The following is a 16,266-nucleotide window of genomic DNA, read 5'->3' as shown; positions in this document are numbered from 1 at the left end:
GATAAGACTTTTCCTGAGGCGGGCCCTCCGGAATTTGATGGTTCTGTACCTGCGCCCTGATGGTAGTGGGATGATGTATTGGTGTAGTGGGTGAGTGATATCCTGGACTATCGTGTTTGCCAGTCGATAGTCTACCAGTGTACATCAGCACCTTATTTGCAATTATATTGCAGAACTGTTCAAAAGGTGAACCTCCTACTATGCTGTGACCAAATATTGAGCAATTAAATGATATGCATTCAAGTTACCATTTTTAAAAATATTTGTATATAATATACAGACAAAAAACTGCACTTGTGTCAGAATGTTGGTATTTTTAAAGTTAACTAAAAGTATGCAAGCAAGTATTTAACCTTGTTAATAAAATGGAAAAAAAAAAAATGGTTTCACTGCACTGATTTTAGTTGATATTGACAATTTACCTTAATAAACAACCATGATGGTTATGGACAAGTAACAATTTAATTGCTCTATAAATATCTCTGGAGTTTTCAAACATTAAACGATAGACGTGCACTGCTTGTTCAGTGAAGTAAATCTGATTTTGTTGCACCAATAAATAATTCCCAGCGCCCACACAAATGAGACATCTCAATCACACCGCCTATAATAATTGTCTGTCTGTATTGTATTATAGCGCACTTAAAGGGAAACTTCGGTTTTTTTCAACCTGGGCCCTGTTTTCATAATTTTTTCTGTATATGTGAGTGCTGGATAAAACATTTTTTGAGGTCGCGCCAGTATTGAGCAGGGCAGGCAGCCTCCAGCCCGGCTAACGCTCGTACACAGGGCAACTGGCTCTCGTCAAAATTCGGCCTATAAACATGCATTTTTTTCACACTGACAGGCTCAGATAGTTACAATGAGTGTCCGACAACATACTAGAAAGGAGAAATTAACGTATGTCTCTACCTTTAGCTGGAGATCGCTGTTTGTTGTGAGCTGTGTCCAAATCTCACCACGCTACAAATCTCGTTCCGAAATCTCGCGATAACTCGCGACAAAACACCGGTGGAAAAACAGCCATGACAGACAAACAAACAAACTTTTCTATAAAACTAAAATAACAGTCTTCGGTAATCCAACAGAAAATCACTTCAGTCATCTCTCTTCACCTCAGTCAGGTAACTGTTTTTCCACCGGTGTTTTGTCGCGAGTTATCGCGAGATTTCGGAACGAGATTTGTAGCGTGGTGAGATTTGGACACAGCTCACAACAAACAGCGATCTCCAGCTAAAGGTAGAGACATACGTTAATTTCTCCTTTCTAGTATGTTGTCGGACACTCATTGTAACTATCTGAGCCTGTCAGTGTGAAAAAAATGCATGTTTATAGGCCGAATTTTGACGAGAGCCAGTTGCCCTGTGTACGAGCGTTAGCTGGGCTGGAGGCTGCCTGCCCTGCTCAATACTGGCGCGACCTCAAAAAATGTTTTATCCAGCACTCACATATACAGAAAAAATTATGAAAACAGGGCCCAGGTTGAAAAAAACCGAAGTTTCCCTTTAATTATCAAAGGGGGACTCACATTAGGTTTGTTTGTCCAATTACATTTCATAGTTTGTTGTTTATAGGGATTTTGGGCTTTGGATTTGATTCTCACAAAACCACACGGTTTGTTTAGAGACTGTCAAACACTGTCCTTTTCTTCCGAAAGAGCAGCAATAGATTCTAGTAAAAAAAAAAAAAAAAAAAAACATTTAATGCCTGTAAAGAAGGTATATGTTACAGTACAATACAGCAAATAATTCATCAGTAACAAAATGGGCATTTTCTCACTTATTATTGTTATTGTTACTATTAATATTGTTATAAAGTAGTAAATAAAATGACGTTTTGGCACTTCCACATCATAGACTTAGACTTAGACTTAGACTTCCTTTTTATTGTCATTCAAATTTGAACTTTACAGCACAAATAAGAACAAAATTTCGTTACATAAGCTCATGGTAGTGCAGGATAAAAAAAAAAGCAATAAGGTGCATATATAAATAAATAAATAATATAAATAAATAAATATATATATAAAATAAATAATATATATAAATATATATAAATAAATAAATAGATTACTGTACAGATAAATATATTGCACTTTTTCACATGCGTCCACGTTTATGGATGTATGTTATATCGTCTTTTTTATTCCAGCAAATTAATCCATTTTGGGGGGAGTTGAGGGGATCATTTAATTATGATGCGTTCAAGGGTCTTACGGCTTGAGGGAAGAAGCTGTTACAGAACCTGGAGGTTCTGCTTCGGAGGCTGCGGAACCTCTTTCTAGAGTCCAGCAGTGATATATAACAAGTGATGTGTAACAAGAGTATTTGTAGCCAACATTTTAAACATATACGTACACAAGTCTGAAAAGTTGGAAATGTACAATAGAGCCCCTTTTTAATGTACAAAACTCAAAACCAGTGAAGTTGGCACGTTGCGTAATTTGTAAATAAAAACAGAAAACCTTTTCAACTTATATTCAATTGAATGGACTGCAAAGACAAGATTTTTAATGTCCGAAATGAGAAACTTATTTTTTTTTGCAAATAATCATTAACTTAGAATTTAATGGCAACACATTGCAAAAAAAGTTGGCACAGGGGCATATTCACCACTGTGTAACATGGCCTTTCCTTTTAACAACACTCGGTAAACGTTTGGGAACTGAAGAGACCAATTTTTGAAGCTTTTCAGGTGGAATTATTTCCCATTCTTGCGTGATGTACAGCTTAAGTTGTTCAACAGTCCGGGGGTCTCCTTTGTGCTATTTTAGGCTTCATAATGCGCCACACATTTTCAATGGGAGACAGGTCTGGACTACAGGCAGGCCAGTCTAGCACCCGCACTATTTTACTATGACGCCACGCTGTTGTAACACGTAATAAGCAGGGGCGTCCATGATAACGTTGCTTGGATGGCAACATATGTTGCTCCAAAACCTGTATGTACCTTTCAGCATTAATGGTGCCTTCACAGATGTGTAAGTTACCCATGCCTTGGGCACTAATACACCCCCATACCATCACAGATGCCCGCTTTTGAACCTTGCGCCTATAACAATCCGGATGGTTCTTTTCCACACGACGTCCACAGTTTCCAAAACAAATTTGAAATGTGGACTCGTCAGACCACAGAACACTTTTCCACTTTGCATCAGTCCATCTTAGATGAGCTCGGGCCCAGCGAAGCCGTCAGCGTTTCTGGGTGTTGTTGATAAATGGCTTTCGCTTTGCAAATAGAGTTTTAACTTGCACTTACACATGTAGCGACAAACTGTAGTTACTGACAGTGGTTTTCTGAAGTGTTCCTGAGCCCATGTGGTGATATCCCTTACACACTGATGTCGCTTTTTTATGCAGTACTTCCTGAGGGATCGAAGGTCCATAATATCATTGCTTACGTGAAGTAATTTCTCCAGATTCTCTGAACCTTTTAGATGATATTATAGACTATAGATGGTGAAATCCCTAAATTCCTTGCAATAGCTCGTGGAGAAATGTTGTCCTTAAACTGTTCGACAATTTGGTTTTGGGGCTGGTATTATGTCCCTAAATAGCCCTACTATTTGTATATTTTTGACACAGGGCTGTCATTTTTTTTAATGAAGTGCAGGCACTTTCTATCAGCTGCTCATTTTGTGCACTGCAATGCACTTCCAAAGACCGGTCAGTATGTTTTTAGACATTCCCGTGATGATTTCTTTAAACAAAACTGCCTGACGCATGGTCTTTATATTAAAAATAGGCGTGACATTGATTAGCCTTCAAAGTCCTTCGAATGTAATTGTCAAGTAAAAGCATGAACTGCAGCTCTTGCACTTTAGACCTTTTTAAGTCATGCTTATTCGGCAATAAACAGCATTGCAAATATTTGTAGATTATAAGTCAATTCTTCAAACACTTGGTGTACACACTAAGGATGGGCATTGAGACATGGTTGCATAAACGGTAGTAACCACACCAAAAAAAGGAGATCTGGATCAAAAGAGACGTCTGAGACGCTTTACTAAACCAAAAGTTACTTTATTACAAGCGAGCATCATTATACAGGACTGCAGTTCCTGGAGGAGGCCGTATTTATCAAGTGTCTTAGAGTGCCATTTTACACTAAAGTCCCGAGAATTTGCGAAATTTAGTCCTACTCTCAAACTTAAGACTAAAAGCTATTTATCAACTTTCTTAAGTCTAAGAATCACTCCTACTCTCCACGATATTTAAGAGACCTTCAGAGGTGTCCTAAGTGGTTAGGAGTTGCCAGCGGGGGATGGCACTGAGGCGAGAGAGACGTGCGCGAACGTTCAGGGAGCGGAAGGGTGTCCTGGCTTTGTTTGATGACGAGCAGCTGATCAAACGGTATCGTTTAGACAGAGCGGGTATTATTTTTGTCACAGATTTAATAAGGGGCGTCATCTCATCAGCAACATCCCACAGCAGAACTAAAGGTCATCACAATGCTTCAATATCTAAGTAATGAATTGGAAAGAAAAGGAAACATTTATTTTTGATTCATTGCCAATATTGTTTGTTTGTTTTGTAATATTTTGTAGTTTATTGTCAAAATATACACTCCCATTGTCCACTTAAAGATTTTTAAGAGATTTATTTATTCTTAGACAAGGGATTCCCTTCCATGATTGGTCATTTCCGTTTACGGCACATAGTAATGTCGTAATTCAGCTCTGAGTGTGACACTTAAGATTCAGTCCTTACGCTTCGCTGAAAGTGTGAGTAAGACGCTTGATAACTAACTTTTAAGTGCAGCTTTCAGTGAAGGATTTCTTTACTCATAAGTCAACTCTTAGCAGACTTCTTAGGAGTAAATCTAAGAAGCTTGATAAATACGGCCCCAGGTCCAAAATGAAGCACTCCTAACTTGGAGAAGCCAAACCCTCAGTTTTAGATTCCTACCGTGTGTGTGTGTGTGTGTGTGTGTGTGTGTGTGTGTGTGTGTGTGTGTGTGTGTGTGTGTGTGTGTGTGTGTGTGTGTGTGTGTGTGTGTGTGTGTGTGTGTGTGTGTGTGTGTGTGTGTTGGCATAATTGCCAACCTTGAGACCTCCGATACTGGGAGGTGGGTGGGTCGGGGGGCGTGGTTAAGAGGGGAATATATTTAAGCTAGAATTCACCAACTCAAATATTTCATATATATATATATATATATATATATATATATATATATATAATACAAAATACTTGACTTTCAGTTAATTCTAGCTATATATATTTATTTTATTATACATATAAATAAAAGAAATACTTGAGTTTCAGTGTTCTGGTGGCTATCCAGTAGATGGCAGTATTGTCCTGTTTAAGAGTGTCACAACATTGCTGTTTACGGCAGACAAACTGCTTTACGGTAGACTAAACGTGACTGCTGTTGTTGTGTGTTGTTACTGCGCTGGGAGGACGTTAATGAAACTGCCTAACAATAAACCCACATAAGAAACCAAGAACTCGCCCTCGATCATTCTACAGTTATGACGTCATTGGGAAGGCAAGCTGTTTATATTGTGGGAAAGCGGACGTGAGAACAGGCTGTCCCCACTCGGGTCCGCATTGAGCTGGAGGGGGCGTGGCTTACAGCTCCGGGTGAATACCGGGAGTTTGTCGGGAGAACATTTCTGCCGGGAGGTTATCGGGAGCGGCGCTGAATACCGGGAGTCTCCCGCTAAAAACGGGAGGGTTGGCAAGTATGGTTGGGTCAGAAGAGCGCATCCTGACCTTAAAGGGAATGTTTTTGTGTAAGTGACTGAAAAGAAAACAGATGCCGGTCGTAACTTAGATGTTTACATCAAGCTAAACATGTAGTCTCTTCTCACGGATAGGGCCATCACCTTTGCATACCAAGGTCCATTTGTATTGCCTTTTCTTCCGCGAGAACTAATCCAATCCGCACACAAATGCCAGTACTATAGGGGCCCTTTATTATGTGCCCATACCGAAATGACTACTGGTTAAACTGGTGGTTTGCTTTCTCCAAGATGAATATAAACATTCACCATATGCAAAACATAATATGAGTTAATTCACTTCAAAATGCTTGGCGGTGATGGTGTGCAAGTAACGTCTTGTAAGTTGTGTAGTGTCCCAACAGAAGCACAACGAGTCTGACGCTCTTTTAAAAATGTTATTGCCGACATTAAAGGGGCCCTACCAACTTTTCTAACCTGATAGTACCTGCTTATGTGTATTCGGGATATGTGAAATCAAACCGTGGAGGAATTGCAGGGATATTTACTAATATAAAACAATCTTGCCTTCCTTTCTATTTCCTCCAATCGGTCCGTTTGGAAATTGTCAGTCACTTGTCATATATGGTAAAGGCTTACCCAAATGTCTGCCGTTTTATTTAAGGTGGAGAATTTGTAGAGAAAATTATTGAGATTAGGATTTTTAAGCCATTACATACAATATGCATGCATATTGTTTTGATTGATCTAAAATGAAAATATACAGTCGTACAGACTTGGATTGACGCTTCTTTGAACATCCATCACCCGAGAGAAACTGCTCAGTGGTCCAGAGAGCCTAGTGGGTCAACTTGATGATGATTGATGATACAGTATCTCATGGACCAAACATTCTACTATATAGACCTGGATTTGCTTCACCATCACTGTCTTGGGAAAAACCCAAGCTACCAACTACAACATAAAATGACATTTTTGGTTTGTTTCCTTTTTTAATGTAGTTACAACTTAGGAGCTTAATTGGTTCTGTGAAGGAGATCACTACTCAAAACATGTGTATTTCAAATTACTGTTGCCTATTGACAATGGTAAATAATTAATGGTAACTAGTTCTCTCTTCCAAAAAAACACATTTAGAAAGAAAAATAAATAATAATGAATAAGAAATACTGTGTGAAAAATAATACAATAGAATGCACAACAAACAACTATAGTAGTTTCATTATGTAATTCAATAATAATGTACAAACCCCGTTTCCATATGAGTTGGGAAATTGTGTTAGATGTAAATATAAACGGAATACAATGACACACATTTTCAATGGGAGACAGGTCTGGACTACAGGCAGGCCAGTCTAGTACCAGCAGTCTTTTACTATGAAGCCACGTTGATGTAACACGTGGCTTGGCAGTGTCTTGCTGAAATAAGCAGGGGCTTCCATGGTAATGTTGCTTGGATGGCAACATATGTTACTCCAAAATCTGTATGTACCTTTCAGCATTAATGGCGCCCTCATAGATGTGTAAGTTATCCATGTCTTGGGCACTAATGCACCCCCATACCATCACAGATGCTGGCTTTTCAAATTTGCGCCTATAACAATCCGGATGGTTCTTTTCCTCTTTGGTTCGGAGGACACGAGGTCCACAGTTTCCAAAAACAATCTGAAATGTCGACTTGTCAGACCACAGAACACTTTTCGACTTTGTATCAGTCCATCTTAGATGAGCTCAGGCCCAGCGAAGCCGACAGCGTTTCTGGGTGTTGTTGATAAACGGTTTCGCCTTGCATTGGAGAGTTTTAACTTGCACTTACAGATGTAGCGACCGACTGTAGTTACTGACAGTGGGTTTCTGAAGTGTTCCTGAGCCCATGTGGTGATATCCTTTACACACTGATGTCGCTTGTTGATGCAGTACAGCCTGAGGGATCGAAGGTCACGGGCTTAGCTGCTTCCGTGCAGTGATTTCTCCAGATTCTCTGAACCCTTTAATGATATTACGCAGCGTAGATGGTGAAATCCCTAAATTCCTTGCAATAGCTGGTTGAGGAAGGTTTTTCTTAAACTGTTCAACAATTTGCTCACGCATTTGTTGACAAAGTGGTGACCCTCGCCCCATCCTTGTTTGTGAATGACTAAGCATTTCATGGAATCTACTTTTATACCCAATCATGGCACCCACCTGTTCCCAATTTGCCCGTTCACCTGTGGGATGTTCCAAATAAGTGTTTGATGAGCATTCCTCAACTTTATCAGTATTTATTGCCACCTTTCCCAACTCCTTTGTCACGTGTTGCTGGCATCAAATTCTAAAGTTAATGATTATTTGCAAAAAAGAAAAATGTTCATCAGTTTAAACATCAAATATGTTGTCTTTGTAGCATATTCAACTGAATATGGGTTGAAAATGATTTGCAAATCATTGTATTCCGTTTATATTTACATCTAGCACAATTTCCCAACTCATATGGAAACGGGGTTTGTACATTTACCTGTATCTCCTTCAAGCTGCTGCTCCGTCAAACACACCATCAGCAGCTTCTCCATATTTTCGTGGATGGTCCGCCATTTAGATATTATTTTAACGTCTTTGGCTAGCGGTACTTCTTGCACGCTGGGTCATGCTCCTGGTGATTTCTGTCAGTTAGCACAGAGACAGCTTGTATCTCAAAACACCCATGAGTCGGGGTACTCGTAAATCAAGGTGCTACTGTCTGATAAAATTTAAAAAGTTGTGTGTTTCAAATACAAACAGTTCTCTTAGCACAAAGAATATAAGACAGAGTTATTTAAGTATATTGAGGGTGTGGCGTGAATAACGATATAGCCAAGCTATTACAACAGAAAAAACAGTACAAAATCATAGAAAGTGCACAAAAATGGTGTTTCAAACTTAAAAAAAAAAAAAGGAAAGAAGTACAAAATTAAAATAATTAATAAGAACTGAAGTTAGAAATAAAACCAATTTACAATAATGTGAAAATACTGAACAGGTAATCAACAAAAGCATTGACACATTGAAGTTTAGTTACTTTTTTACACTGTATTCCTGTCAATAACACACGTCAACTCAAATACCTAAAGTATCAAATGTGTCGATATTTTGATTTGAGAAGGGATATTCCGGCACAAATCTGGTATCAGCGGTATTGATATTTCAGTATCGATCCGCACATCACTACGAGGCAGTGCTGGTCATGTCAAGTAGGCTTGTAGATCGAGTAGGCTCGATCTACAAGAAACTTGTCAATTCAGAGCTTGTGAAAGTGGATTCCTGGTTCAAATGTAATAAGCTCTCACTTAACGTTAATAAAAAAAAATGTTATTTTATTTTGTTCTAATAAAAACCGGACAAATACTGAACATCTAAACTACTGTAATGTCATCTGGTGTAACACCTTCCCTAGCTACCTTCACAAATTAGAATCCATGCAAAAGAAAATCATAGTCATGGTCCAAGTTTAATGCCCCCACTCGACATCTATTCCATAATTATCATCCCCTAAGACTGACAGAGTTCAATATTTATCACAATGCTTGTCTAGCCTATCAAGTCATCCACAGGCTGAATCTCGGGCTCTGTAGCTTGGTTCCTATCTATCGTCCCCAGCATGCCCACAACACTCGTAATTTTGACCTGATATCAGGTAAACATCGTCTACTGGCTTGTACTGCTCGAAGTGTTGTATGCAGGGCACCAAAGATCTGGAACCGGCTTGATGAGAGCCTCAGGAAGCTGTATTCATTCTCCAACTTCAAAAAGAAACTGAAATCATACCTATTAACCACCTATCTCTAATGCCTCATGTGGGGTAGACTACTGTTGGGTTGTGCGTGGTTGAATGTATGTATGTACTGTATGTGTATGCTTGCTTTAGTACTCTTATTTTGTGTTTATCATATCGCGTTTTTGTGCTTGCCACCATGTTTCAGCATTCCATGCATATTATGACTTCTGGACCCCCTGCTAAAAGCTTCTTCTAGCTTATTTGGGGGACCCTTTCACTTACCGCCATCCTTAAATGGATATTCACTACTGTTGTAATCGTAATATGGTATTGTGAATAAACTTGAAGATTAGATTTAGATTTATTGGTCCCCTTGGGGAAATTCATTGTCACTGCCGTACATTTGAACAATAGACATTACACATCACAAAAAATAACAAAAAGACATCATACATGACCAAGGTCGACCGGGCCTGCTGTTAAGGGCGGCTATAGCTGCAGGGATAAGGCTTTTCCTGAGGCGGGCCCTCTGTAATTTGATGGTTCTGTACCTGCGCCCTGATGGTAGTGGGATGATGTATTGGTGTAGTGGGTGAGTGATATCCTGGACTAATGTTGGGTGTGGGTAGGCCGATGATTTTAGCTGCTATGTTTGTAATGCGTGTGAGTTTGGTCTGGTTGGTTACAGAAAGCATGGTGAAAAAACATGTGGAACAGTACATAAGGATGGGTTGAACAATGCTTTGGTAAAGTAATAACAGGAGATGAGGTGCAACGTATAGTCCTTTAAGTTTTCGGATGGCTGACAGTCTTTGTTGACTTCTTTTTTGAATGTCCATGGTGTGCTGATCAAAGGTGAGTTTATTGTCCAAGGTTACGCCCAGGTATTTAAAAGTGTCAACTGTTTTAACTGTTTGTGTGTTTGTGATGATGGGGTTCTGAGGTGAGGGGGGGTTGAACCATGTTTGTGTGTTTGTGATGATGGGGTTCTGAGGTGAGGGGGGGTTGAACCATGTTTATGTGTTTGTGATGATGGGGTTCTGAGGTGAGGGGGGGTTGAACCATGTTTGTGTGTTTGTGATGATGGGGTTCTGAGGTGAGGGGGGGTTGAACCATGTTTATGTGTTTGTGATGATGGGGTTCTGAGGTGAGGGGGGGTTGAACCATGTTTATGTGTTTGTGATGATGGGGTTCTGAGGTGAGGGGGGGTTGAACCATGTTTGTGTGTTTGTGATGATGGGGTTCTGAGGTGAGGGGGGGTTGAACCATGTTTGTGTGTTTGTGATGATGGGGTTCTGAGGTGAGGGGGGGTTGAACCATGTTTATGTGTTTGTGATGATGGGGTTCTGAGGTGAGGGGGGGTTGAACCATGTTTATGTGTTTGTGATGATGGGGTTCTGAGGTGAGGGGGGGTTGAACCATGTTTGTGTGTTTGTGATGATGGGGTTCTGAGGTGAGGGGGGGTTGAACCATGTTTATGTGTTTGTGATGATGGGGTTCTGAGGTGAGGGGGGTTTGAACCATGTTTGTGTGTTTGTGATGATGGGGTTCTGAGGTGAGGGGGGTTTGAACCATGTTTGTGTGTTTGTGATGATGGGGTTCTGAGGTGAGGGGGGGTTGAACCATGTTTGTGTGTTTGTGATGATGGGGTTCTGAGGTGAGGGGGGGTTGAACCATGTTTATGTGTTTGTGATGATGGGGTTCTGAGGTGAGGGGGGGTTGAACCATGTTTATGTGTTTGTGATGATGGGGTTCTGAGGTGAGGGGGGGTTGAACCATGTTTGTGTGTTTGTGATGATGGGGTTCTGAGGTGAGGGGGGGTTGAACCATGTTTATGTGTTTGTGATGATGGGGTTCTGAGGTGAGGGGGGTTTGAACCATGTTTGTGTGTTTGTGATGATGGGGTTCTGAGGTGAGGGGGGGTTGAACCATGTTTATGTGTTTGTGATGATGGGGTTCTGAGGTGAGGGGGGGTTGAACCATGTTTGTGTGTTTGTGATGATGGGGTTCTGAGGTGAGGGGGGGTTGAACCATGTTTATGTGTTTGTGATGATGGGGTTCTGAGGTGAGGGGGGGTTGAACCATGTTTGTGTGTTTGTGATGATGGGGTTCTGAGGTGAGGGGGGGTTGAACCATGTTTGTGTGTTTGTGATGATGGGGTTCTGAGGTGAGGGGGGGTTGAACCATGTTTATGTGTTTGTGATGATGGGGTTCTGAGGTGAGGGGGGGTTGAACCATGTTTGTGTGTTTGTGATGATGGGGTTCTGAGGTGAGGGGGGGTTGAACCATGTTTGTGTGTTTGTGATGATGGGGTTCTGAGGTGAGGGGGGGTTGAACCATGTTTGTGTGTTTGTGATGATGGGGTTCTGAGGTGAGGGGGGGTTGAACCATGTTTGTGTGTTTGTGATGATGGGGTTCTGAGGTGAGGGGGGGGTTGAACCATATTTCTTTTGTTTTATTGACATTGATTTCCAGATAACTGAAACATGTTACGTGTGTCGTCATGGTGATGTAAGGCAAGGCAAATGTTTTTATAGAGCACAATACATACACAAGGAAAATCAAAGTGATTTACAGAAAATTACAGAAAATTAAAAGAAGGGAAAATAGTTAAAATTAAAATCAGAAATACAATTGTTTGTTTTTTAATAAATGGCTGTGATGATAATGTAAATGAGGGATTTCTAATCACTGCTATGTTGGAATTCTTATCAATATTGATACTGTTGTTGATATTATTCATTTTTGTTTGACTACTTTTGGATTGTTTTGTGGCATGTGTGTGTGTTCTCTCAATTGCTCTGTTGATTGCTATTCTGAATGTTGCTGGGCCGGTTTTGGAATTGGAATTGTATTATTATTGTGTATTATTTTGTTGGACTGATTAATAAAAATTCAAATACAATTATCATAAAAAATAATCATCAATAATTAAAATCAATCAGATGCTTTAGGTAAAATACTTTCAGTTGTCATATGCACAATTAAATAAGTGTTTTTAGGCTGGATTTGAACATTGCCAATGTTCAGGCCTGCCTCACATAATCAAGAAGACTACTCTAGATTTTAGGAGCATAGAACTGAAACGCAGTTTCGCCCTGTTTGATCCTGAGTCTGGGCACCAGCAGGAGACCACTCCCTGAGGTTCTCTGAGCTCGAAATGGTTCATTTGCCTCTAACTTGTCAGAGATGCACTTTGGCACAAGACCATGAAAAGACTTGTACACAAGGAGAGCTGTTTTAAAGTATTTTTTTTAGCAACATGAAACCAGTGCAGTGACCTAAGCACTGGACTAATATGGTCATATTTCCTGATTCTAGTCAGGACTTGAGCAGCAGCATTCTGTAGTGTGTGTATGCTCACCATTGATTGATTGAAACTTGTATTAGTAGATTGCACAGTACAGTACATATTCCGTACAATTGACCACTAAATGGTAACACCCCAATAAGTTTTTCGTAAATCAATTCATGGTACCAACAGCGTCTTTCCCCGGCTAAATGTGACTTTGTACTTTCTTTCACTTATTGCAACCGTCCTGATGTTGTTTGTGGTGTTAAAAAAGTTCTGTTTAGTACAAATGTTTGTGAAGCCGTGACGCGTCAGGATGAGCCGAGACGGCCGTCTGTGTCTCTTTGTGTAATGTTGCTTATTAGTTAACCTTATGCACATCATTGTGTCTCCTTAGCGAGAAGCAGGCTCTTCTGGTGACAGCTCGTAAAAAGGAAAAAAAAAAATTGTGAAAGCCAAAAGTGAAATGAAATTACACATCGTGGGACACTCGGTGAAGAAGAAGAGACGTCAACATTGGCTGCACGCCCGGTCCAAGCTGCTCAAACATTGCAACCATAATCAAGAAACATGAATTCCTACTGTCTATTAAACAGCGTTCACTATGAAATTGACACTATTTGACATTTCTTGACCTAAAATATTAAATCCAATGTAATAAAATAGAATAGACTAGCTTTAAAGGCCTACTGAAATGAATTTGTTTTATTTAAACGGGAATAGCAGATCCATTCTGTGTCATACTTGATCATTTCGCGATATTGCCATATTTTTGCTGAAAGGATTTAGTAGAGAAAATCGACGATAAAGTTCGCAACTTTAGCTCGCTGATAAAAAAAAAAAGCCTTGCCTGTACCGGAAGTAGCGTGACGTCACAGGAGGCAATATTCCTCACAATTTTGTTTTGTTTACAATGGAGCGAGAGAGATTCGGAGCGACGATTACCCCATTAATTTGAGCGAGGATGAAAGATTTGTAGATGAGGAACATTACAGTGAAGGACTAGAGAGGCAGTGCAAGACATATCTTTTTTCGCTCTGACCGTAACTTAGGTGCAAGCTGGCTCATTGGATTCCACACCCTCTCCTTTTTCTATTGTGGATCACGGATTTGTATTTTAAACCACCTCGGATACTATATCCTCTTGAAAATGAGATTCGAGCACGCGAAATGGACATCTAAAGTGACTTTTATCTCCACGACAATACATCGGTGACACACTTAGCTACTGAGCTAACGTGATAGCATCGTTGTCAAATGAAGATAGAAACAAAATAAATAAATCCCTGACTGGAAGGATAGACAGAAGATCAACAATACTATTAAACCATGTACATGTACACGGTTAAAAATTCTCAGCCTGGTAAGGCTTAACAATGCTGTTGCTAAAAACGCTAAGGCTAATTTAGCAACTTAGCAACCGGCGTTGTGCCTGAAACCTCACAGAACTATGATAAAAAACATTAGCGCTCCACCTACGCCAGCCAGCCCTCATCTTCCCATCAACAGCCGTGCTCACCTGCGTTCCAGCGATCAACGGCGCGACGAAGGACTTCATCCGTGGGTTTGGCGGCAAGCATCGGCGAGGCGTCTGCTAGTCCTTGTTGTGTTGCTGTAAGTATTGTACTTAGCCGCTAATACACCGATAGATCCCACCTACAACGTTCTTCTTTGCAGCCTCCATTGTTCATTAAACAAATTGCAAAAGATTCACCAACACAGATACTGTGGAATTTTGTCGAAGAAAACAAGAGGTTTCTGTATCAGGTTCGATGGGGTCCAACCACTTCCGTGGATTTTGTGACGTCACGTGCATAAATCATATCCAAAGGAGTTTTTCAACCGGAAGTGTGGCGGGAATTTTAAAATTGCACTTTATAAGTTAACCCGGCCATATTGACATGTGTTGCAATGTTAAGATTTCATCATTGATATATAAACTATCAGACTGTGTGGTCGGTAGTAGTGGATTTCAGTAGGCCTTTAATGTCATTGGAAATTTAAAAAAAATATGATACATTTTCAGAACATCCTTTCAAGAGCAGACATACAGTACAGTGACAGGGGTATACAAAGTCAGAAGACTGATGAGTGACGCCCCAGAAACAAAGTAGGAAAGGGTAAACATGCGGTGGGGACAACTCCCTAACTAGTCCCTCTGGGGGGGCGCTCAGTTTGAGACCTGGAAAAAATAAGCAATGGTAAGCACATAACTTAGTATTAATATAATAACACAACTTAGTATTAATATAATTATACCATATTTTCCGGACCATACGATGCACCAAATTATAAGGCGCGCTGCGGGTCTATTCAGGTCTATTTTCATACAAAAAGGCGCAACGCTTATAAGGCGCATTAAAGGGGTCATAATTATTTATTTTTTTCTAAATGTAAAACACTTCCTTGTGGTGTACATAACATGTAATGGTGGTTCTTTGGTCAAAATGTTGCATAGATTATGTTTTACAGACCATCTTCAAGCCGCTTTCTGACAGTTTACACTACTTTATATTAGAAATGGCAACAGCGGAGGATGAATGTCCCATAACAAGAAGATAGAGAAAAAGAAAAAACTTATCGACTACATTGTCGGCACGGACTACAAAGGCGGACGCGCGCAAATTTTCAGGACTTATGCAGATCCCAAATACAGATCAGCAGGTACCAGAAGGTAAGGAAAGTTGCTCTTGCATTATATTGCGAAACAAAACGGCAGATAATGTCTTACCTTATAGACATACTGTACCATAATAATACAGTACACTACAATCCATCAAGTGGTGCGGCTTTATTGCTTACCAAAGTCGTAGTAAAAAATGTTGATAGATTTTTGAGCGCCGTGTGTAATGTTCTATATTCTCAATGGAACATATACAATTTTGGTGTTGTTTACTTGAGTCATATTGAAGTCTACACATATCTCTTATGTGTGACTGCCATCTACTGGTTACACTTATCGTTATGCCATGTACCAAATGAAATAGCTTCGAGGTCAGTAAGCACAACCAACATTATAAGGCGCACCGGGTTATAAGGCGCACTGTCGAGTTTTGAGAAAATGAAAGGACTTTAAGTGCGCCTTATAGTCCGAAAAATACGGTAATAATAATGCAAGAAACACCAAAACACAAAGAAAAAAATGAATCATCTGCAGTAACTATACAATATTGGGGAAAAATACATATATATCATTTTTAGATTACTGATAAACAACCACATTGTCATCACTGCAGTTTATTTGCAATTGGCAATGGACACAAAATGTCTTTAAAACCACATTTCCACACCGCGCTGTAGCAATAACAACCCGCCACCATCATTGTTTGTTGCATTTAAGTCCTTTTGTTGGTAGATTTGTCAATTTGAATGAACTCTGCAAAGACACTATATGAATGAATATGTCTCTCTGATTAATTAGTGGTCAAGAAGTGTTATTACACCCAAAACTATCTTTTCCTATAGTTTGGAAGAGAGATGCTTAGATCCATGCAGTATTTGTGGTGAAAGCATTACAAAATGTCAGGTTATCTATCATGATCCGTTGCCCGGGTCATG

Source organism: Entelurus aequoreus, linkage group LG01, assembly GCF_033978785.1.
Source record: "Entelurus aequoreus isolate RoL-2023_Sb linkage group LG01, RoL_Eaeq_v1.1, whole genome shotgun sequence".
NCBI lineage: Eukaryota > Metazoa > Chordata > Actinopteri > Syngnathiformes > Syngnathidae > Entelurus > Entelurus aequoreus.
This window is presented reverse-complemented; position numbering follows the sequence as displayed.